Genomic DNA, 26211 nt, shown 5'->3' with positions numbered 1-26211 from the left:
ATGGCAGTCTAGCCCCATATTGCCTGCTCTCCTCAGTAGGGTACAGGCGACTTCAGCCCAGCTCACATCTTCCCCATACAGGAGTTTCTTCACGGTCTGGAGTCTGAAGGCTTTTACTCTTGATCTTATGTCTACTAGTCCTTGTCCTCCTTCTTGCAGAGGTAGATACAGCACCGATGCTTTCAACCAGTGTTGTCCCGACCAGAAGAAATCTACCAGGCACTTTTGTAGTCTTCTCACTATATCTTCTGGAGGTTCCAGAATCCTCATTCTGTGCCACAAAGATGCAGCAGCCAAATTGTTACAGACAAGCACTCTTCCCCTGTAGGACAGCTGGGGCAGCACCCATTTCCAGTGAGACAACCTTGCACACACTTTTTCCCTCCCAATTTATTTTTCTAAATTCTTCTGTCCCTAAAAAAAACCTAAATATTTAAAACGTGCCCTCCCCCATTTTAAATCACCCGGGAGTAATGGACTTTGAGGTTCTTGATCACACCACAGGGCACCACTTTTGCCCCAATTGACTTTAGCTGAACATGCTTTTTTATGCTTTTTTATAACACTCTAATGCCTTCTCTAACAATTTAACATCAATTTGGATCCTCTGTTGTCTGGCTGTGGAGAACTGGTTTGTGAATTTTGCACAAACGACAAAGACTATTTGCTACAAAACTTTCTGAAAAACCAAGAAGAGAATTCAGGGCAAGATTGTCCCCACACACCTGTGCAACACCAACTTTTATGGTACCACTGTATTGTTCAGTCTCAATTTGAATGCCATTTTTTTCCAAATCCTTCAAATCTTTAACTATGCATTCAAGAACTGAATAGATAGAATATGACAAGAATATGTCTTGAGGTCATCTGACTTGTACACCGCCAACAGAAAGCATGCTGACAATGAAGACAGCAGCTCAGGTGGTAGACATCTCATTTGGAAGTAAATTAGCCCCAGTTTGTGAATTGAAGTCTTGGAACCGATGGGATTTACAATTTCACAATCATCGTTATACAGGGACAGCGGAATGGAGAGATCTTTTGAAAACAAGTGGCTGGTTTTGTACTGCTCACCATCAATGTAATCAATGAGGGCACCATCTTTATTTTGCTTCTGAGAAAGGATTTTTTCCATGGTACCTGGACTTTGTAGAATTTTTTTAAGGACAGGCTGCAAAGGAACATATTGAAAGGTGTCCTGGACTGCTATCTGTCTCACACTGCCAGTCAGTGCATCCAAACGCTGAACATATGAAATGCCTGGAAAATGCTTAGTCTCTGGCTTAATGAAAAACCCTGTTTGAGAAAAATATTTAATCTGTTTAAAGTCTGAATCCAGGTCCAACAATGGTTCAGCAGCTGCAAGTTAACTACAATATCAGTGATCAAAGAAGATGTTTGCTTTACCATGTAATTAATTGCAGAATACGTTTGATTTGATTGGGCTTTAAGCTTTGCAAGGAAGCATGCCACTCTGAAGGTTATATCTTCCTCTGCTAAATCATCCCAGTCCTCGGTTTCCTCATCACCCCCAGAATCATCAAGTGTTGTTGATATAGGCATGTTTTCTGATGGTGTGAGTGTTGGTATAAGTTGGTTGTGCAAATCTGTATCTGTTGTAGATGATACAGTTCGACAAATGTGTTCTTTTAATATGTGTCTCTTATATGACCATAATGTGACATGAGAGTTATGACGCTTGTGTGACGTCAGTAATTGGCGCCGTGTTACGTACACATATAAGCGTCACACACTCGTAGCTCAGGTAAGCGACTCTCCTCTGGGGTGCTGTCTCTTCTCCTGGCTGGGTTTGTGATTGAGGTGAAGTGTTTCAGGTAGGAAAAAGTGATGTATTGGCAGCTAAGAGTTGATGTGTAACTGCTAACAGGAGTGTTTTGTTTAGGTAGCTTCACTTTCCATCTGCTGTTTCCCTCCCGTGTGGCTTTGTCACTCCGTAAGCGAGTTTTACACTCATATGTGCGCATGTCCTCTAATCTTGCCTTTTACGTTGGCGTGTTACCTTCCCGTGTCGGCCTGGTACGTATGTTTAATTAACATCTTATGTAATTTCAGCATTTGGCAATGTTAATGACTGTTAGTATGGCTTTAGGGCGTTAGTGTATAGGAACGTACACTGGATTATTATTCCTTTTAAACGGAGTGTTTGAATGTGCTGACTAGTCAGAGTCCCGCAACGACCTGCTGGTAAGTGCAAAATCTCTTTGTTCGTAAGTCTCGACGAATGATTTTGCATGCCGTCTCTTTTTAATTGTTTGTTTAAATTTTAGGAGAAAGTGTGGCTTCACTTTCACGACTGTATCGCTGCTTTGTTCCCACGAGGAGCACATGTCCAATGTGCTGTCTTCATCAGGATCGTTCTTGAGCGTACTCCCGTCTATTGGGGCGTGTGGAATATTATTATTTCTTTTCTTTTTTTGGTTTGTGTGGTTGAGCTCTTTTCTTTAAGGGCATTTGTTTATTTTGTTTCATATTGTATTTTTGTTGTGATTTACTTATTTTTGTGTTATAACTCAGTGGCTGATTCCTTTTCATTTTGAAGAGAAACCATTTATCTTGGGTGTATTGAGTATTGTTTATTTTGCTGATTAGTCAGCTGACCTTATTTCAACTTAATTTAATTATTGGTTTGATTTAATGGTTGTAGCTGTCTTACCGTTTTCAGATATTTGTTTATTTTGTCTATTTTTGTCTTCTGATAATTCTTAATGGTTTAGTAAACTTAATCTGAAGTTTTTCTCTTATGTGGTTGTTTGGTTGCAAAATTTTACTTTGTTATTAATTTATGTTTGGTGTGTGCGTGTGTATTCCTCAGGAGCTGCAGGTTTACTCGGGACGAGGGCGTGTGACGTGCGGTGGTGGTGTTTCTCACGGATTGCAGTGCTTTGCTGTATGCATGAGATTTCACATTAGTACAAGTGTGCGTGTGTGTGGCACAAACCGGAATTGATCTTTCACCTAATTAACCTGAAGTAAGGTTGCAGCCCTGTGGATTGTCGTGTGTGTGCGTGAGTACGTGTGTGTGTCCCAATCTGTTGTTAAACACTGGATTGTTATTTTAAACTGATTAAAATAAAGCACCCTTTGTAATTTTGTACACAAGTCTGTGTCTCCTATTTATAACTGCCTTGGTGGTGAACCTGTGTAGCCTTTAGGCATAATTCCTGGGGTGAAACTCCCCAGGTGGCGTAGTCGGTGCTCTGGTAACTGTAATTGTATTCAGGCCTAGTGAGTGGGCAAATTGTAATTCCCTCGGATGCCACAATAAGTAATTGAATGTTCTGTTACAGCCATTTCCACTACATCTGAAGTAGGAGCTAGCACTGTTAATGCCATGACTCAATCTAAGATGTGCAAAAAGATCTTTTGTTTTCCCTGAAATTGCCTTATTTATGGTGGCCGAGAGAGCTCAACGCGCTGCAACTGAAGAAAACACATGCACTGACTTCATATCTCGGAATTGTGAGAAAAAAAGTCACAATTCTGACTTGATATATCGCAATTGTGAGAAAAAAAGTCAGAATTGTGAGATAAAAAGTCGCAATTATTATTATTTATTTATTATTCATTGGCGGAAACAAGCTTCCATAGTGTGGCGTTGGTACGAAAATCCGCAGAAAGAGCAGATTGCTTTACAGCAGCGGCGCTTTCGTCTGTTTTTGTTTGTTTTTTTTTTTTTACAGAGAATTCAGTGTATCAAACGTTTCTCACTGAATCTCACAGCATTGTTGTGGTGTCCGTCATGTGATTGAGCTAAGCTATAGAGCTGCGCTATGTGCCGGTCCGAGCTGATAAATGGTCCATGCAGCGTAAATACTGATTAGCTAACGTTAACTTACCTAACGTTACTTTATCTGTATACATTTCACCAGGCATTTTTATTAAAGTTAGGTCCATTTCTAAACGGTTTCGCTAATCTTTCGGCTAATGTTTTAATGATGTTATTAATAAACTGGGATAGCTAACAACAATCGCTCTGATCCGGAGAATAAATAAAAAAGACAAAAGTGAACGATAACATACAAAAAATAGTTCTAAGATATATTTTAACGTTTCAGTACACATTATTTCATGTTATAAAAGTTATATACATCATAAAACCTCATATTACTTACCTTTCACAATCAGGCTGTCGCTGATGGTCACTGACTGGTCCGTTAATATTTGAACCATTGAAGCGGCGCGAACTTTAACCCAACGGCATAAACAAATAACCCAACAAATTTTAAAGATAACCCAACATAATAACCCAACATGCATACACCAACGGTTGGGTTAAAAAAATAACCCAACGTTTTTAAGTGTGCACGCACACTCCCAACACGCACACCGGAAGTGAGAGAGAGAGAGAGAGGGAGAGAGAGAGGGAGAATATTATTGTATCCTTTCCTGACCATGTGACTAAAATCCACATGTGAGACATTCAAACTTACCAATCAGATAATTACAACTTCCCCCAGGTATGACAATTCATCGACCCCCAAAGTACACGAATCTTAGCGTAAACATAAAACGAAAGTGCCTTTAGGAACTCCAAATTGTCCTTGTGGTAGAAAGAGGGGGTGGAAACAGTAAAGCAAATGTCTTGGTTAATTTCAAATATCTCGGATTATTTTCAATCCTACAAAATCTAAATTGTTTGATCAAACATTGTGGTCTGATTCCCATAGGATGATAGCATGAGGACAATTCCAAAAGTTTCTTATTCAGTATTATGAACAGACTCCTCATACATGACAAGACAAAATATATTTTTAAAGATTAAATCAGACAGTAGAGATTATGTGAATTATTGTAGTTTGTTAAATATCTTTGTCAGTATACGATATTTGGTGTTTGGCTGGTTAAGGATGAGTGCTACCAGAATGGTGTGTCGATTAGAACACATGGAATGAGTCCAGAAGTTACTTCTCAATTGATTTATTGCCATTTGCTTTCTTTCTTCATTGTCCCATTTCCATGTGGCTTTACAATTGCTGCATATTGCTACAATCAAGTCTACAATCAAACAAAGTAAACTTTACTGATACAATTCATTATAATAATAATTATACATTCACATAACCATAAAGAAAATCTTTAACCAAAGTAAACAAATCAACAGTTATCAAATTAATATCAATACAAAAGGTTTAAATAAACTTACAAAGTCTTACAAGTCAGCAAGCAGTCAGCACAAAGAGAAACACACTAGTGAGGTTGATTGGCAATTATCCTCAGGTGAAGAAAGTTCCAGGAAGTGGGCGTGTCTCCCAATAGAGTGACAGGAGAGTGACTAATTGGGATTTTTAACAGTCAGTTTATCAAAAAAAAAATAATAATAATAATAATTTTGTTGATGCTTTAGAATATTTGCATTTTGAAAATGCACGAAAATTGCATTTTGGTGTGTGAAACTGCATGGAAAAATTATGTTGCACATGAAACACCACAATGTTAAGATGACGCATCTGAAACAGACTCAATAACAGCCCTCACCTGTTTCTCTCTCTTTATTTGTTGTGTAGAAGCAACAGGTTTTGGACCTGAAAACTTGACCATAGGCACAACAAATTATACCACTATCCAGCCTGATGACTCAAGCTTTCAGATTTTTTTATATATGCCTTTACACTGTCACCTTTATAGTGGGTTTCATTGGAAACGGGCTTGTCATATTTCTGACTGGCTGCAGAATGAAGACGACAGTCAACTCTATTTGGTTTCTCAACTCTGCGTTTGCAGACTTTATCTTCATATCATCCGTAATCATCTTCTTCTTTTTTTTTTTAAAACATCAACACTTTTTTTTTGTCCATTTCCTTTATTTATGTTCTCTTCATTATGATTACACAAGATCTATTTGCTAGTGTTTTTTTCCTCGTAGTTGTCAGTCTGGACCGATGCCTGTGCACATGGATGGTTGTTTGGGCTCAAAATAAACGATAAACGAACTGTACTTAGAGCCAGGATCATCTGCATGATCGTGTGGGTTTAATCATCAGCTGCTGCATCCCTTTCTTCATCGTGAATGTAGTTCCTTTAACGTTTCTGGTCACATATACATTTTTAGTGGGCTTTCTTATCCCCTTCATGATCATTGCTTCTTCACACGTTGCTATTGGAGTACGAATCAAACGCCTCAAAATGGGGAAGCAGCTCAGGTCGTACAGGGTCATTATGGCTGTTGTGCTGACTTTTTTCCAATGCTTTTTTCCATACCATGTTTGCAATTTTTGTTTAATAACTGAATAAAATAATAACTGGTGTGACAGTGATGAAGAAGTAATTCTGACAACAGTGTTTATCTGGTTGTTCTAAACAGCTGTCTGAACCCAATTCTCTATGTGTTCATGTATGATAAGTTTAAGAAGCTAGGAGCTTAAACAGTCTCTACTGCTGGTGTTGGAGACAGCATTTGCTGGAGATCATTTGGACTTTAGAGGAAGACAGATACAAAAGGATGAGCAGATAAAAGACAAACACCTTTGAATTATTAGATATGTAGAAAAACTCTACACAGTCTCTAAATGATTGTGACCACCATGACTATATGAATCTCACCATTACAACAACCACTTATCAATCAACTTATCAACAACATATGCTTTAAAAAACAGCAATTTCAAAATTAATGTTTGTGGAACGACTGTATAATTTGTGTTGTAGAACCAATTGATTATATATGTTTTTGAAACTTTTTATAAATCCAAATATGCAACAGCTAATTTTGTTAAGCTGATTTATTTTTGAACTTTATTCTGAATAAAACATCAGAAATACATGCATTTGATTGTAATATCCTTAAGGAATTTTATGATCTCACAGTATCTTACACAGCTCACAAGGTGCGTGGAAGCAGACAAGGGGAATCCAGCAACGCTTGTGGTAAAGGGAATAGTTTCTAAAAAACTTACCTTATACAATGAAAACACAATTCATGAACATTTAAAGATATTTAGATTTAAATTGAATGCATGATGAAGGCATTTTGAAAATGATGAAAATGCATGTTTTTAGAGGATGGATGATGGATTCTGATGTTCTGACAAAAAAAAAAAAAAAAAACATATAGTTAATTGTTCCATGAATGTATAGCTGAAATGCATGCCTTGTTAAAGGAATAACCCAAAAATGAAAACAATCACCCTCAAACCATAGGTAGCCTATATGACCATCTTTCAGTCGAACACAAACGAAGTGATATTAAAAAATATCCTGCCTCTTCACAGCTTTGTGGGTTAATAAATGCCTTCTGAAGCAAAACAACTCTCACGATTATTTACTGAAACAACAGGTAAGATTATTGGCCTTTTCACTTAAGTTTAAATGTTAAGCATGGTTAACAGTTTCTGCATTATATGTTTTATTCATTTACACTTTGCATTTTAGTTTTTCTTATAAAGTATCTTAGTTTTCTCACATTTTCTTCCTTGATTCTTCCAAAATGAATTAAGCGGATTATAATTTGTTTCTTTAACCCTATGTGTGTATGTTGAAAATTATTTAAATTCAGGCTCAAATGTTGATAATGCTCTGTTACAGATATAGTTTGGCTAAAAAGATTTTTGGTTAAGATTTTTTGTGTATTTCTTTTTTTTTCTTCAGTCTCTTCGACAAATATAGTTAAAATGAGTAAGTACAGCTGTGGTTCTTACTAAAATGACATAGCAGTTTCAGTGAACAAATTTTGCAATATCCTGTTGCACTTCTCCACATTTCTAGTGAAATATCTAGAAAAACAATGAGCATATATATTATGAAAATCAACCATGGTTTTATAGTAAAAGTGTAGTAACCATACTTTTTTTGGCAGATTGATTACCATTTGTATAACCACAGTTTTACAACAAATTCCATTCCATTTGTAGTTACCATGGTTTAACTATACTAACCATGCCTTTTTTTTTTAAATGTTATTTGTATTAAAACCATGGTTAATTTTACCTGTCTGTGTGTGTTTCTAGCAAGCGGCAACCTCCCCGTCTCTCTCTTGAAACCAACACGGAAGTGAGTTAAACTGCAATTCATTGACTGGCCGCTTGAGGCTGGTGTCAAAAGTGAGTCAAATCTGTATCTCCCCCATGGCAAATTTTATAGCAGAAAAAAACGTGTTTACAGCCTGGTGTCTGTATGTGGCTTTGGTCTATACAGCTAATTTTGCCCTTCATGACAACTGTGAGGGGGGTGATTTTTTTTATAACTCATCCGTTTAGTTGATTAATATTTAAAGTTCTGCATGGGTGTGGCCACTTGAGTGACAGGTGGATTCCCGCTGATGTCAATGCTAGCCGTTTGTCTGCTGTTACTAGCCGTCACTTCACCTCAGCAAATGTTAGCTGCTGACCTTGCCATCTCTGCAGTGTTTTGTGCTTTTTTTCAGGATTATTTCATACAATTTAATACACCCATTACTGCGCCCACAGCTTAGGATTCCGTCGTTGTCGTCGAGTATCGTTCGAGAGAACAACCAGCTCTGTATTTCAGTTGTTTTCCTCTGTGAACATGCACTAATGGATGTCTGACAATTTCGTTGCTTTTTGGAGTTTTCAGATTAAAAACGTCAATAAAGGCTCGTTCGTTCTGCTCTCACGGAACAGATAGATTATAATATGCTTATGTACCGTCAGATGAAATCCTGCAGGTGTCGGCGCTTTCTCCGTCCATAACTTAAATGCACATCCTTGAATGAGCGCGGATTTTCTAGCGCATTTACTTGAACTTCATAGGCAATAACGTTATATCTATGCTGCCCTACAAAGGCAAAAGACCTTAACTCACCAGAGTGTGAAACTGAGAAAAATGACTTTAAAGTTTTTTTGTTGTCCAGCCAATTGTATGATAGGTAGGACACTGAAAATTTGCCAAGTAGTTGTCATAATGAATATATTTATCTACATTAAAAAAAAAGAGCTCAAACTTGACCTTTGACCCTTATTCGGAAGTTACTGCATTCTGCCTTTGCATTATCTGCAAAACAATATGGCTCATACAAAGGCAAAGTACCTTAACTTCTAATTTATTGACCATTTTGACTTTTATCACTCTATAAAAACATTTCTATGATAACAATCATAGTCTTAAAACAACATTTAGTGAGTTCTGTTTAGAAGGCTTAATATTACATCAATAGAATATTACAAAATAAAAAATAATGAGAAGGCTACCTGTACTGGATCGTTTTAAAACTTTATCGGTGTTCTTAATTTAAGTAAAATAACACTTTAAGAAGTTAAAGTAACCTTTCACAAATATTTCTTACATTTGAAAGATTTTAATTTGACACACACACACACACACACACACACACACACACACACACACACACAGAGGCCTCTGTTCTCTGCTTACCGTTGCGGATTGAGGAACGCGCTGATTAGCCGGTTTCATATGTTGTGTGTGCAAAGATAAGCGCCAGTAAATTTAAAGTAGCCTATATGCTTACCGGCCCAAAAAACAGGATTTTAACTGTTTAACCGGACGTCTGCCTAGTAATAGCCTACGCACAGCGACACTTAAAATGTAAACCTCCGGACAACTTGCACTTTGATAGATTAGGTTAGCCAGCCGGCACATGATGGATTAAAACACATGATGGATTGTCTTCTCAGTGCCCAGATAGCAAAAAATATCGGCACGGCTTCTTTTTGCCGCCGGCCCCAAGCTGTCGGCTATAGGTGCGCCCCGCTGGCGGCGATGAAGCGTTTGCCGCCGAATACGTCACTCCCATTTCTTGCGAGATGCCGCCGGCGAACAGCCGCCGGGCCGCCGACTTCATTCTCTCTGGCGGTTGCCGCCGTCTAAATGAACCGCGGCCGGCTGGCGGCAAGCCGCTTTGAAATCGACCAGCCATGAGTGAAACTGACAGCATCTTAACTACTTTTCACATTTAAAGCGATTATAATTATTATGTGAATTATATCAATTTTTGTTGTTGCTCCAAAGCCATTAGGGGTTATAACAGATTTGACTCTGATTCCATGATAAGGTTTAGGAAATTACATTTAAATTACTTTGAAACTCTGAAGCGATAATATGTAAAATATATAGAATTATTTTATTCACTTAAGGTGACAATTCTTTACATTTCTTTGATTTATGCACAATTTGAGATGCACCAATAGACCAAACAGAATTCCTTTTGTAAAACTTACTTGGCAATAAATATCTTTCTGATTCTGATTAGTTTTTAAAATAAATATTTAGCAGAATAAATGGATGAAGTTAGATTTTTCACCAATGCTTGAAATCAGTGAACAGTGAAAGACATCTGCAACTTGGCCAAAATCTTGGGTTTGCTTTATATTTTTTTTATTAATTTGCAACCATGGTAATGTCTATGAGAAACATGAAAATCCCTGTTCTGACCTGAAGGATAAAGTGAAATATTTATAAATATTTTGTCTCTCTGTCACTCCAGGAAATTGTCGTTATGTCTTTCATTGTTTTACAAGCTCAATTTTTTTATTTATTTTACCTTTTACATGTATAAGGGATTACTTTGCAGTTTGCAATTGCGAGTTTTGCGACCTGTACAAATGTTTAAGAAAGTGTTAAAGCACAAACAGAGAAGTACCTCCACCGGTCGAGAGGGGCAGCACCTAAAAAACTGAAGCAGATTTACTCGTCTCGTCACACGGTTTCAGTATTTGGAGAGAGGAAATATCTTACTGTATGGGAAATATACGATCTTTTAAGTAAGTACATTTTTCCTTTTTGTGTAACGCAATATTACTATGTTCATTTTTGACATTGTTTTTAGTTCTTCTTCTTAAGATCTGTTCTTGCCTAACTAGTCAAGCTAAAGTAAGTTAGCCTTGTTTGCAAAGTTTCCGCCATGTTTCCGCCATAGCTAGGCTAACGTTACTTAGTTTCTTCCTGGCGTTGAGTTTTTTTCTTCTTCTAAGTATGTTTAACTGTTATGTATGTTTATACAAGTGTGAGTACATGTGGTTTAAGATAGTATTGGTCAGTCGAATGAACTAACGTTACAGTTCCTGAACTACGGACAATTATTCTGCCGCCTACGTGGGAATGGTAACGTTAGCAAAATCTAACACCTCCACACAGCACCTGGGAGAAACATCATTTTAAGTTCATGAAGGGAGCAGGTAAATGGGTCTGACTTGTACATTTGATTTTCCTTTATTTCATCTGTGTAATTTATTTGTCTGTTTATTGTGGATAACGGAATCTTTCATTCATTATTATTATTATTATCATCAAATTTCTGTTTCCTCTTTCTTAGAACCAGGTTTCTCCCCAGTAATCCAGAATCCGCCAAGAGTTTGAGTACAAGTAAGTGATGTTATTTGTGAAGTTTTTTTGTCTTGGAAACTATTGCTTCTATTTAAAGTTGGCATGAACTGGAAGTTACAAACGACTTTTCTCCAGTGTTGACATATTTCCAAGTGAAAGGGAATATTGAATAGAGGAGCAGGGTTTTACTCTAGCGCTCCTCATCTCCATCTCTGCTCATAGCAGACTAACGGTTTGAGGGGAGTTGCCACGCCCTCACGCCATTGCACATGACCAGAAGAGAAGTCGTTTCGAGGGGGGAGGGAAGGGTAACGTATTTGATTAAATATTATAAGGGTACATGAATAAAAAATAAAAAAAGTGCACAGATGAATAATTTACATAAACACTACAATATTAGATATAAAAATACAAATTGTAAAATTTGATTTCATGCTGACTTTAAGATGATGAATCCTTTAATCATAATCTGTTTTTCACTAGGACACTTGATGGGATTCGCTGCAGCAGTTTCTGGATGAAAGGTGTTGAGGTGTGTTGTACATTCCATTAGCTTTACACAGTTCAATTATTGTTTCATTACTGAATATGCAATACTCTAGCCTGACTACGTCAGACTTCGTACTTCCGCTCAATTTCATTTCGCTTCTGTACTCAGTCTGAGACAGCGTCATAGCTTTCCGTTTTCCTCCGGCCTGAAAACAGCCGGCCAATCAACGAACAGAGGGCGGGCTGAGAGCCGTGACGTAGACGCTGATTGTACCGTGGATGCGTAGATTTACTTCACATAATCTGCAAAAGTCATTCACAGCCATGTTCACTCCGGTATTTCGCTTGATGGTTTTGTTTTCGCATCATACATGTTTACAGTGGAAGTTAGATGCGGCTAACACATAACACACGCCATAACCAAACGTTATGTGATTGGCTTACGGGTAACCAATGATTTTAAACTTCAGACAAGCGCCCCCCCACACCCCCCCCCCACAAAAAAAGAAAACACTTTTCAATTATGCCATGCCAGACTCTGTCTACGAAGCAAAGCGAAGTAGCAGAGTTTCGTATTACCAGGCTAGCAATACTCTGCATTGAAATTAAAGCTGTTATGTTTGCTCCCCAGCTCATCAAGTACTAAGCTTTACACCCCCGGCAGCAAATTTACCCTGACAGCATATGGGTGAAAACTCTGGAGGTATGTAATATGTTGCGCTTAACTAAGTGTTACATTTAAGTCCAATTCATTAAATGTATGCAATAACTTCAAACATATTTTTACATGTCAATGATTATCAATAGGAGGGAGAAAGTCATTGCTCTATTGTTGGCCCTTGTACTCCAATGGCATCTCGTGTCAAGCATGAAGTTTTCAGCTGTGAAGGTATATTCTAGCCCTATGTCTTAATGTCCAGTGTTTTAACAGTATTGAAAATAGTGCCTTTAGTTGTTTGTTTTATTTTATTTTTTAAATGTAGAACCAAGCCCTGAGGGAAAGCAATGCACGAGCAGGTGAGAACTTGCACTGTTTCTTAAATTGTACTTTTTTGTGTGTGATGTAAGTCCAAAATTACCATATGCCTTTCATTTTGTAGCTTCGGATCACACCGGCTCACTTCAAGAGCAGGTGAAGCAAGTTCAACAAACAATGTTGAAGACGTTTGCTTGCACTGGGAAATCAGGTACAACTTGCAAACAGCACCTGTGGTTGTTGGTTTAATTCCCACTGGGGCTACCTGACCATGTAGTAGACCTAGATATAAATGTCATAGTTTAGTAGTTGAGGGACCAGGACTGACTATTTTATTCTGGGAAACCCTGTAGGTGCAGATCAGACCCTTATGCTGTGACGTCTTGCAGAGTTTGGTGATGTTGTGTCTGTTGGAGTTATCCCTGTCAGGGGATCTGTTACTCCCCCTACACACCCAGGAAGATTTGCCGTGTCTTGACAACAGTTTGAAGCAGGATAAAAAGCTCCAGGAACAATTTGTAAGTTTGCTGATTATAATGCCATAGAGTAATCTAAAGTAAAATGTAAGATTGTATACTGCAAATATTATAGTCTGAATCCTCAGCCTTTCACATTTTTTATTTATTTATGAGAAGCTTCAGAGAAATGTAATTTGTAACACTTTTTTGGATTTTCAGCTCGGTGTAGGGGATAAAGCATGTTTTAGAGACATGTTCCTTTAGACCATTGTTCAAAGTAAGTTGGATATTTTTTTAATTATATTTAAGTAGATGTGTATGGCCTCATGCAATTCAAATGAAATGACAGATCTGTATTTTCTAAATTAGCCATCCAGAAGAACCTGGCAACCCAGGATGCCACTGATGAAGCGGTCTAGGTTAACGTTTCGCGTTACCTGAAAGGAGCATCTGACCGTGAAGGCAGAAAAAGGCACCGCACAGCTGAGAGGGACCCACAGCCGACCCCTTAGGCTGACTGCTGACACCCCAGAATCACTGACAACTGGAATCCTTTCTTTATCTTGCAGTCAGTAACATCAAGACCCCTAAAGAAGTCAGAAGTGTCACACTATACTCACTAACTGTGGAAATTACTTTCTTTTTTCAAATAATGCTTGTAAGTCCTTGTGCCACAGGTCAGCATTGCAGCTATAATGGTCTATTCTACTCCAGAGCTTTACTATAAATTACTACCACTTAACCTATTGTTAGAAATGGCTTGTAAATGTGATGTCATACTTTGATTTATTTGGTATCCTGCACATTATTTCGTATCAAGTATTCTCTTTACTTACAGGTAATTTTTTTCACCCTAGAGCTGTCCTCTTTATATGAACAATTATTGTAAGAGTTGTAATTTGCTTGTAAGGCTGTTTTTTGTTTGTTTGTTTTTTTACCAAAATTTAATAAGAAACCTGCATGTTAGTATATTGATTTATTTATTTTTCTGTTATGTTTCAGTGATCTGACACATCTTGTTTAAATGACAGTTAATGTACTTTGAAATGTGGAATAAAAATGCCAAATGGATATTTGTCTGGTTTGAGCAATCATTATTCTTGATAAACTGCATGCTATAAATATTAAATATTATATATATATATATATATATATATATATATATATAGCCAGAATAAGCGGCGGCAGATCGCTCGAAAATAGCGCTTGCCTCCAGCGGGCCGCGGAAGGGCCGCCTTAAATATAACGGCGGCGGGACGGCGGTTGGCCCGCGGGCCGGCCGCGGAACGAAGGCGGTAGGAAGGCGGCTGCCGCTTTTAAAAAGCGGCTGCCGCCGGCGGTGCGCCGTCCAACGTGTTTGCGATGTCGCCATTCTGCCGCTTCTACTGCCGCCGGAGCGCCGACGGTGGTCCGCCGACTCATTGCTATCTGGGTGGATGTCGTTTTCCATGGATTTTGAGTTTGACCATGTTAGAAAAAAAGGTAAGCTGCAATCTAAGTTATATCTGCTGGGTTCGTTTGTTTGCGTGGTAATGTTTTCTCCTCCCCTTAAGTTACTTCGTGAGGCGTCCCCAACCCACTCGCGTTGTTTTCTGTCAGTGAGTGCATGGACTGGACTGTCAGATTGGCTGGATGGTATCCAAGCTTTGATTTATGGTGTCTTACAGCTGACACACCATCTATTAACATTAGGCTATTTTTGGATCAGGAATAGTTGTGTTTTGTGTGAAGTAGCCTATCTTAGCCCAAGTTTGCATCGCTAGCTAGCTAACTAGGCTACCAGTATCCTAGCTGAATTTCACAAAATCTGAAGTAAATTGCATATCTAAAAAAAAAAATTCTTCATGTAAGTTATCCATATCATCCTTACCTTGATCTTGGTGTTTGCGTTTCAAAACCATCTCCACTATCATTTTCCCGCGAGGATATAGGCCATTATTAATGTTAGATAAAGTTAAAAACAACCACTGCAACAATTTTATTTTCACTTTATTTATTTAATGGTTGTGGCAAAAGTGCTTCAATTACATATAGGCATTAACGTTACACCGTAACTTCAGCGCGGCAAAATTTTAACGTTGGTAAAACAAAGGCAGAGTGCCTTAACTCCACCTGTAACTTGATTCCAGCATTCTAGAGTGCAGCGGAACAAAGCTAAAAGCTTTGCAGTTGCACATAGGAAAGCCCGGAAAATCGCGCTATAATGTAAGAGAGCATCTTTTTTATGTATTTGGACCTAGGCCTAACAATGTGTTATGGTGCGCTGTCACCAGTGTTTTTTTTTTTTTTTTTTTTTTTTTTTTGAGCATAGGCTCCTCCTGATTTTGTTAGTCATCTCATCTCTTATATGCTGTGTATGATCATATCCTGCCCTATTCATAGTAGCCTACTCACGGACATTGCGTCATCAATGTCATCAATTGCGTCATCAAGGGGCCCGCCTTGATAATCCTACTTAAGGGCCCGGTGTTGGCTCGTTACGCCACTGAATATAATTGTCTAAACTCCTTATCAAAATTACATATTTACAACAAATTTGACAGATATAAATGGCCACACTTTGAGTACTACTAATAAAAGTGGTGGAGATCAGGCAAGACTGTAAGAAGACTTAGGCAAAAAGGTGCTATAACTGTAAAAATGCTTTAAAACCATATATTTCCTATGGTAAACTGCCTGTATTGGCTGTAAATTGACTTTTTTTAATCTATGATGGCAGTTGTTAAATGCTTGCTAAATAAAACGTAATGTCTCTTGATGCTTGTGTGCTTAAAGGCCTTAACTGCTTGAAGCCCGATAAATGCTGCTTGCAGCTTTAATTAGTAATTGTACATATTTTTTTATAGGTTGGACTTCGGGATGCTTCGCCTGTGGTGGTAACGCCCAGCAAGTGCTTGTGTGTGGCAGGCACTGCTTTGTGCAACCATACTGTTGCCCATACTGGGTTTTGTTTATAGTTTTAGCTTTAAGCTAATTCATCCATAATGACTCTTATTTGTCTTTAGGGTGTAAAAGCAGGACCCATCAATTCCATGGTCAACACAAAACCTGTACCAAATCTTACAGAACCAGGTGGAGTGAGTTAAGTTCAGCTGTGGCATTTTGAAATTTTTGTTTTGTTACATGTACAGTATACAAAAATAGCTAATAACAATATGAAGACCATATTTTTAAAAGACATATGCTTTAAACATGTCCATAACAGACATTCAAAATAATCCACACTATTACAGAAGATAGAAATGCAAAGATTATGTATATAAAAATGTAACATTATCAACATTAATTCTCATGTTAAACATATCTTTACATAAGTGGACTCTACAGAGGGATGGGGGGCCCTTTACCAGATCCTTGTACTTTCAGACTTGTGGAGGCATATGCAGAATTTAGCCTTGAGGACAAGCCACTTGCTACCACCATGAACATGACGGCTGAAAAGCCACTTGTAGAGAGTGCATTTGGGTTGGTCCAGGAAGGAAGTGCATTGTCTTTCCATCAGCCTCTGTTAACATCACGATACATCACCCTACATGATACACCACCGAGTCCTCCTTTGCCTCTAGAAGGATATTATCTAGCTCCAAATGAATGCACATTTGTTTGTAGTGAGGAAGAGTCCTTACACTTACAAAGTCTGAACATGACATTATATATGGCTCAGAAAATTGAGGAGGCAACACGTGACCAAAGCTCTTGTACTGAGTGGCATGACCTTCGCAGACCAAGGGTAACAGCCTCCAGATTTCGGGAGATGTGCCACGTTAGAGGCCTGAGTTCTGCAGAGTCCCTTGCCGAACGCATCAGCAGGGGAAGCAGGCAGACAGCATAAATGAGACGAGGTGCAGAAATGGAGTCAGAGGTAACAGTTGAGTACAGCAAGTTGACAAATGTTAACTACTCACCTTGTGGTTTAATTGTTCATCCTAATGCCCCCTGGATTTGTGCATCCCCTGATGGTGTAGTGTTCGATCCCACTGAACACCCTCAATTTGGGCTTGTTGAAATTAAATGCCCTAATGTCAAAAACTTTGTTGACTGCAAATATTTGCAAATGGAGTATGGGGCAATTTCTCAAAAAACAAAAACAAAAAAAACATGCATACTATTGGCAAGTGCAGGGACAACTACTGGTCTCCGGAATGCAGTGGTGTGACTTTGTGGTGTGGGCTCAGGAAGATTATTTTGTGCAGCACATCTACAGTGACACAGCCATGCATAAAGTTATTAGAGAGAAGGTTGATTATTTTTACTTCTACACATACATGCATAAATACTTGTCAAAGAAACATTAATTTTGTAAAAAAAAAAAAAAAAAAAAATGCCAGTGAAAAAGTACTGATACAAATGTGTTTATTGTAAATGTACAGTACAAAAAGTGATCTTTATGAGAGATTGTTACTACTTTTTACAAATATTTATTCAGAGGTATTGTCTTAATAAAACTATTTCAATAAAACCACAAATATTTTGATTATACAGAGTTGTATAGTAAATGTTATGAATTAAAGTTGAATGGATTGTCAACAAGAATAAAAAGTAAATTATTAACAACTATGTTTGGTTTATTTACTGAAGAGTAGAAATGACAGGACATTATTTGACCCATGTCTTAACTAATGCCTTGTTTTGATCATTTGACAACAAGCATGCAACTGTAAAGAGCTGATTGATGTTTACAGTATGGGAACATATGCACTCGCAGTCGTGCTATGGCCTGTGTTTCTTTCACCTTATATGCTGGCATCTGCTTTGTCTTGGACAGGAATTGTGGACAGTACACTTTACATTTGACACAGTCACTGATTAGGAAGCCTTTGTTTACCATAACTGCCATGTCTTCTGTCAGTTGTTTGGCTATTCCAGACTGTTTAAAGATCTCCTTGTCACTCATTGACCCAGCATAAAGCTGAGAGACTGCACCATGTGGCGCTATCCCAAAGAGACCTTTCATTGTGCAGTGAGATTTGTAGTTTGAGTACATTTCACTCTGGAGTAGTGGGAAGGATGGAGTCTTGACATCTGAGTTCAGTGCAGTCGAGGATCACCTGTGTGTCTGGGAAAGCATTGAAGTCTTCAGGGAGGTTAGCTTTGACTTGAGCTGGTGAAACCCACCAGAGATGCTCACAAGTCTTTGAGCCAGAGTCCAAGTCAAGTCTCAAGTCTTTGAGCTAGGGTCCAAGTCAAGTCTCAAGTCTCTTTATTATATTAAGTCTCTGGTTATAATAAGTGTTGCATCACGTACAGCGACCCATCCAGGCTGCTTAGAACACTGCATAGCTATATATAAGGAATTCAAAGCATGTAATATGTTATTATGACTCCTTTATCTATTAGCATACAGTATCAGCTTTGATTTTGGTGTATAATCAGTAAACAGGCTATTGCAACATGACAAAAACACCAAGAATGCTTTACTTTTAAGTTAATATCTGTATTTTGCCTTGTAGCATGAACACACAGTACAGTACAGTACAGTACATACCAAAAATTAAGAAAGACCAAATATGGTCAAACATCACATTGTAGCTAAATGCAAAACACTATTGCAACGAATCAAACGATGTGAAATATACGAAGTTCAGATGCAAAAGCCATCTGAAATTTTCTTCTCTAATGATCATTTTTATCAAGCTCGTATATTTAAGTTCAATAATTTCACTTAAATGGCAATGCAAATTACCTATTAATTGTAATTTAAGTTAAATTACTTAACTTAAATTTTATAAAAAAAAAAAAAAAAGCTTTATAAAAAAATTATCATTCTAGAAGAAAATTTCAGATGGCACTTAGAGGCTTTTGCATCTGAACTCTTCATACTATCACATTCCACAAAAAATAACACACTACACTTCCTTATGATAGAGAATCCTCAATTATTTGTTATTTACTTAGTGGCTGGATAGCACAACATTCAAACGCTCAACATTTTTAGAGTGAATGTGAAGCAACTGACCAACTTATGGCATGTAACTTAAGAACAAAATGTTTAGAAATAATCAAATAAAAAAATCCAAAGGATGAGATCAGACTGAGATCAGAGAAGAACTTCTCTTCTCTTAACACACTAGGTATGGGCCACAAAACATTTCTGGCTTCTAGGTGTCCTTCAGTGGCCTAAGAACTAGAAAAGTCTTAAGCAACAGAATGGTTACATTTCAAAAAGATCAAGCTTGACAGTGTCTTTGCACTAAGTCTAGCTCGGTGAGGGCGCATTATAAGGCCTCCATGACTAAATACCCTTTCCACTGGTGCACTTGTGGCAGGAACTGCAAGCAGTTTCATAGACACAAGATAAAGCCTTGGGAAGATCTTTGCATGCTTTTGCCAGAAATCCATACAGTCAACTTCTTCTTCAGAGCACACCTAGATGTAGCAAATGACCTCATCTTTGCAGGATGTGTGATGGTCTGCATTTTTCTTGGTACTCTTCTTGCGGTAGCCAGAGAAAAGCCGTGGAGTTTTAGCGGGTACTGGTGGCTCCTCCTCATCTTCTCCACTGCTGCCCTCAGGTATGGTGACTTTCTGAGCCTCAACCAAGAGAAGGTCTGAAAATATTCCACAAAAATGATGGTTAGTTACAATATTATGACGTTAATACACTAAATGCACAGTGGCAAGGGCGTAGATTTGGTTTGAACATTGGGGGGGTTGAAGTTTGGGTATGCCTCCTGATATTTTTTTATAAGAAAAATAATAAATACAGTTTAAAAAAATCAGCTTTGTTATATGTGCAGTATTTTGGGATAATCTCTATCTATCTATCTATCTATCTATCTATCTATCTATCTATCTATCTATCTATCTATCTATCTATCTATCTATCTATCTATCTATCTATCTATCTACAAGCATTTATGGTCAAATGATTGTTTGAATAAAACAACAGTGAATGCACACCAAATGAATGCACACTGTAACTGATTACAAATTCAACTCATTTATTTTGAGATTACACTTTTTTACATGCCAGTGTAATCCTTTTGAAAGGTAAACACATACAGTAGTCAGCTCTTGCACAACAGTCAAGTTAACTTTATATAAGTGTATTTTTTTACAATTCAGATTGTAACAACTATAAACTTGGGATTAGGATACGCTTATATCACAGAGCAGTGAATATGATCATACAGTTCAAGTGAAAGCACCAAATATCTGCTTGCGTCTTTCACAACCAACTACAAATTGCTGGCACACCAACTTCTTGTCTAAGAGGTCCAACTTGTCTTGGTGGACATGACAGACTGTCATGATTTTGTCTCTTTTGTGACATACTTGAGCGTAGCCAGGTTTTCAACCTTCTCAGAGCACTAAAGCTCATTTCTGCTTCAGAAGATGAGACTGGTACAACCAGGAGCAACCTGACCAGAGTTTCCACTTCACTGAAAAGGCCACGGACTTCCACTGAAAAACCTTTAAGAATGTCTGCTGCCTCCATACTGGATCCAAACTGGTAGTTATGTCTAAACATGGGTAACTGAACTGCAAGCAACTGGCTGTTGATCTCAGGATACTCATCACATACTGAATCAATTTGTCCAGTGAGCAGAGTGTTCTCTATTTTCTGCAGGGTCAATATACCTTCCTGCTGAAAACGTTCATTGAGCTCTGCCTCAACAACATCAAGCACCTGATAAAACTCATCTCTATAATGCTCTATTGCTGTTTTTGATGTGTTTGTGCTTCCTTCTACCCTAAAACGCTTAGGTGGTTGTCTTAGTTCTGGGACTTTGATAGCCTTTAAGTTTAGAGAATTCACAATCACATTTGCTTGCTCAAAAAGACTTTGAAAGGCTTCTTCATTTCTTTTGTCTTTCAAAACATACTGAACACAGGAAACAGCAGCTTTCATGCCAGAGATAGTTTGGGTTTTTCTTTGGAGAGAACGATTCAAACATTCCAACTCTCCAATCACAGCTCCTGCCAAAACAAGACCCAGTATGGTCTTACCTTTGAGAAACTGTTGGTGCAAGCCATTGGCAGTGGCAGCACTAGGAGCACTGCCGTTTGACATTTCCTCTAAGGAAGTGAGTACAGAATCATACTGCTTGAGAACAGATGTTATTGCTTGGTGTTGTACTGTCCATCGTGTTTGGCAGAGAGGCTTTAGAGTGCTTGCGATACCATGATCTTCCTTAGCAATCTGTTTAAACTTTTCTTTGAATTTACCAGACAGGCTACACAGATTTCCTAGCTGATGCACCCAATCAAGAGAATCTCTCAGCAGTTTTGAAGCTGTGCATGCCTTTTGAGTAACTAGGTTTACACAATGAGCTCCACAGTGCACATATAAAGATAAAGGCTGTTTTTTTCTTATTACAGCCTGTGCTCCAGAGTATTTTCCAGACATATTGGCTGCACCGTCATATGTCTGGCCACGTAATGCAGATAATGGCAAATGTAATCGAGACAACACATCTATTGACACTTTTGCAAGACTCTCTCCTGTAGTTTCTGTCACTGCATAAAAACCAATTAATTCCTCATGAGGAATCAAGTCGTGGTCAACATAACGAAGACAAACAGACTCTTGCTCTGTGCCTGAGACATCTTGTGTTCCATCAACAATTAAGGCAAACTGAGTCACTGGAAGGGATTTAATTGTATCTGTTATTCCTCTGATGATGTCATTGCTCATTATGTTGAGTATGTCATTTTGAATTTGAGGATTTGTGTAATTATGCTTTTGTGCTAGCCACTTGCGAAGTGCTGGATCATTGCATTTTAGAAGTTGGGAAACATTTCCCCTCTCTTAATCATGACCTTTCAATGCAATACCTTGTCGAGCCAAATACTGAACACATCCTACAATTTTTAGCAATGCATTTCTTGCTTCCTCCTGTTGTCTAGAAACAACTGAGGAGAGTTGTGAAGCTATGTTTGTTTCTTGAGCATACACAATTGTTGCATGGCAGTGGAAGTGACTTTTAGCATGGGCTGTAAACTTTTCAACTGCCTTTTTCCAGTTCTTAAAGCCAGCACTCACAAAGGCAGGATCAAATTTAGAAGCAAGCACTGTTTTCTTTAAGAAGACTTTAGCACAATAAAAGCATAAAACCCCTTTTAAAGTGGCACTGTAGTGCAGCCAGGGGAACATCTGAAACCATTTTTGCTGAAAATGTAACACATAGTTAGCTCTAGTCTGTACTACTATAAACTTGGGATCAGGATGTGCAGGCTTTAAGCAAGTGGTTATTTCTGAATCATTAAATCCTTCGCTGTCCCTGTTGACTAGGCTCAGCTGATCCCTAAAATTAGGTTCACTCTGAAACTGACATGAAAAGAAACACAGTTACAAATAACTCCATATTTTATAGAGTAGCAACTTGTAAATTGCAAGTTTATCATATAAAAAATTTTTTCTCTAAATTAAATGTTTACCTGCTCATCTGAAATGACTGCTTGACTTCTATCCTCACCCTGTCCCTCACTGTAATACACATTACCCAGTTTTATATTAACACCTTTAACATCTCCATTGGTCCTTTCAGTAGTGTTTGTTTGTCTTGTACCTGATCAGGTGTTCTTCCTTTCTTTCTTTTGATTGGTCTAATCTCCTGCTACTTTCACCTCGGATCTGACATGAGAACAAATCCACTAAGAGTATACACAAGTTTTTGCACCGTTTCCGCTCTACATCCTAAACTCCTCCCATCGATGCAATCCACTTCCGTTCTGGCGGGCTGGGTTTGTTTTGCTAGCTAGCTCCGTTGTGCCGACAAAGCACTGATATCGCAGTGGCAAAGAGGATAACAATTACAACATGAAGAAAAGTGGTTCGGGAACAACGTGTGCGGTAGTTGGTTGCAAACACTCGAGAAAGCACCTGAACGAGTGGTTAGATAGAGAGTGCTACGACCACAAACCAGCTACGACGAGGCAATGTCCATGCGCTCCATTGTTTACATTTTTTCGCAAGCCTGATACCGACTCGGAATCAAGGACCTGGCTGAAGGCATTGAATCTAAAGAAACCACCCCGCAATGTTTTTGTTTGTTCCTATCACTTTGTTGACCAAAAACAAACCAAGGATAATCCTTTCCCAGAGTTGTGGTTGGGATACAATCGCCCTCCCCTGCCAAAGAGGCGTCAACTCACCCAGCGGACCACTGCCTCCCCCCAGATAAAGAAACGCAGACTTGAATCTGAGGGTAAGTTCAGCAACTTTAGCTATGAAGCTGAAAAGACTGTTAATTATGAAGAAGTTGTCATACACTAACATTGCTACCGGTATTTTGCTAAGGCAGTTGATTGTTTTGGAGATGGGACAAACAATGCCCACGATAGCTACATCATTAACTGTGTGTGTGTGTCTGTGTGTGTGTGTGTGCACAGGGTTTGCATATGCGACCATTTTTTGAGAATGTGCGAGTTAAAATTGTATGTGGTCGCATTTGTGCGAGTGCATGTCATGTACTACTCAGTTAAATTCACGCATGAATTTTCCTGCATTGAGCTTGTTTAGCGCCCGCCAAAGTGAATTTTTGTCCCGCCAAAGCCTTATTTGATCGGTGAGTAATGTAGATGAACTGCTGCGCTTGTGACAGGGCGCATGTTTAACTGAAAGAACGAGCAGAGAGAGAGAGAAAGACCCGGTCGCGCGCGCGCACTCTCTCTCTCTTCGGAGCCAGGCGAAAGTGTAAACAAGACTTCACCGTCTCCAAACTAAGCGCTGTCTTGCTCTCTCTCCCTCGCACATATTAATCAAAATACAATTGTTAAATGTTGTGATGATGATTGTGTGTGTGTGTGTGTGTGTGTGTGTGTGAGTGTGTGAGTGCAATGTTGTAGTACAAATTTTGCCATTGTGATGTTTGTAGTGAGAGGACTCTATGCCTGCATTAATTTAGCTCCATCCATGTTTTCTCTTCCCCTTTTTAGATGCTCCTGAAACCTGTCAGCCTGCCTGTGAGGCCGAGCCTGCTACACCAAAATTTCGAGATGCCCAGACCCAATGGGAGGATCCGTCACATATTGACCACATGTACTGTTCAACAACACAGTCTGTTAAAGTAGACAAGGCCACACAGTGCGAGGCAGAAATGGGTCCTACTGTGACTAGCACCACGGTCATTGATGATGCTAGGTCCCGGCTGTATACAGGAGTGCGTATGGTTCAATTTTTCACCCTGGTGACGGTGTTGTTGCCTTTCAGTAAGCCATCAATTACCCTTCCTGTTGTTGACCAAATCCTGATGACCTTGATGAAGATAAAACTAAACCTAATATTAGGAGATATTGCTCACCGCTTCAATGTGTCTACATCCATGGCAAGCATTGTGATTAGTCACTGGATTGACGTGATGGGTGAACAGTTCAAAGTCCTGATCCCCTGGCTTCCAAGAGAGACCATTCGTGCCACCATGCCCTTGTCGTTTCAGAGGAACTACCCTCGAACCACCTGCATCATTGACTGTGCCGAAAGTGCCATGCAGAGAGCCACAAACCACGACTCAAGGAGTGACACTTTCAGCTAGTACAAATCACGCAACACTGTAACATATCTCGTCGCTGTGGCCCCTAATGGGCTAATCATGTTTATATCTGATGCCTATGCTGGCAGAAGCAGCGATAAGTTTATCACCATGGACAGTGGGTTCCTAGACTATCTGAGGGCTGGTGATGAGGTCATGGCAGACCGTGGGTTCACCATTCGAGACTTGCTTGATGAGAGAAGGGTCAGTTTGAACATCCCTGCATTCACCTACATATTGCCATATTGTTCATTAAATACAGATAAACACAACAAATACTGCATGCATTGTATTTTTTTATATTATATATGAATATTTTCATAGTGATGTAATTGTGTGGGCTGCTTTTTGTATTTTACTTTTTAATACCTGTTAGGATTAAACACGCAATCTTTCTTGTTGAAGCCATTTGTTTAGTTTCTTTAAAACAATTAATTCATCCAGTGTTATTTATGTACAGTATGAGCTTACTATGAATGATGAACTGTTAAAAGAAATTGTAGCACTCTAAGGAACATAAGGCCTATCATTCATGATCGTAGTTCAGTGCAATAATTAAATGAAATGAAATTACATCAAACTTTATTTTCACTCAAACAGTACAGGCACACTGATATATTAAATAAGGCAATTTATTTTGGTTTTAAAATGCTGAGATATTTACTGCAGAACTGTAACCTTCCCTCAACAGAATCATCAACAATTTTCGGGAGCATGTGGGCAAAGTAGAATGTGCGCAGCCTTATGATATGCCCCTGGACAAAGCCTTGGTCGTAGGGTACTTCGATTTCTAGGTGCTCAGTTTTGTTCCAGATCACCAACTTGGAGTGCTGAAGCCCTGTGCAGTGCATCCCAATTTGTACCTGCATGTAGTAGCCTTTTGGGTCCATTGCAGGCAATATGGTAATCTACCCTATCTCTGTTTGCCACAGTTGTGATTTCGCAGTTCTTTGTTGCCAAAAATTCTGCAAGTGACTTGTTTCCCATCACAGGTGATTTGATCTCCAACAGAATGTCTTTGTTTATCACTCCATCAGGAGATGCTGCAAGCCACGGTTCCTTTTCGCACACCACTAAGCCTTTGGTTTCAATGCTGTTGCCCAGAGTTTCCAAATAGTCCCTTGCAAGTTCCTCCCCCTCCGCTCCTTGACGGGTTGCGGCATTGCCACGGAAGGATGGGTGTAAGTGTTCTGACAAAAACTTGTCAGGCGCCGTGGTTGAGCGAATGGGCACCTTTCTAGCTGTGCTCGCTGTGACGTGCACTCTCCGCGCATCATGCCAGACCTGTTCTTTGCTCTGTGCTTTTGTAACCTTCTCAATCTCCTCAAGCTGGGCTGTGGACATGTTAATGTATTCATCATAGAAGGTTCTGCATTTTACACAAGCCAGTGGTGTGTGGTGCTCATCATGGGTTAGGAGATGGAGGTGTGGACATGGTGTTGGCTCGATGATGGAGGAGGTATTAGCATTAAAGCAGAGCTGCAGGAGGCTATTCCCAGGGCAATTGAAAAGTTCTGCTATTGGTGAGGCAAGTGCGTTCTTCCTCCACTCTTCATGA

General features: G+C 38.9%; 1 long non-coding RNA gene and 1 pseudogene across 6 annotated transcripts; both read left to right on the top strand.

Moving 5' to 3' along the window:
• The first annotated feature begins 5591 nt into the window (after window positions 1–5591).
• On the top strand, window positions 5592–6489 carry LOC311297378 (C3a anaphylatoxin chemotactic receptor-like; annotated as a pseudogene). The gene has a single exon. The product of its transcript is annotated as a C3a anaphylatoxin chemotactic receptor-like (transcript).
• Window positions 6490–11052: 4563 nt separating this feature from the next.
• On the top strand, window positions 11053–13818 carry LOC311297615. Of its 5 annotated transcripts, none has more exons than XR_014628840.1 (10): window positions 11053–11108; window positions 11246–11295; window positions 11740–11788; window positions 12377–12448; window positions 12553–12634; window positions 12729–12762; window positions 12846–12932; window positions 13075–13239; window positions 13399–13456; window positions 13549–13818. It is a non-coding gene; the product is annotated as an uncharacterized lncRNA (long non-coding RNA). The 5 variants fall into 5 exon arrangements; XR_014628841.1 differs by having other exon boundaries at window positions 11482–11788; XR_014628842.1 differs by having other exon boundaries at window positions 11479–11788.
• The last annotated feature ends 12393 nt before the right edge of the window (window positions 13819–26211 follow it).

This window comes from Rutilus rutilus (genome assembly GCF_951802725.1).
Source record: "Rutilus rutilus genome assembly, chromosome: 9".
NCBI lineage: Eukaryota > Metazoa > Chordata > Actinopteri > Cypriniformes > Leuciscidae > Rutilus > Rutilus rutilus.
This window is presented reverse-complemented; position numbering and strand designations above follow the sequence as displayed.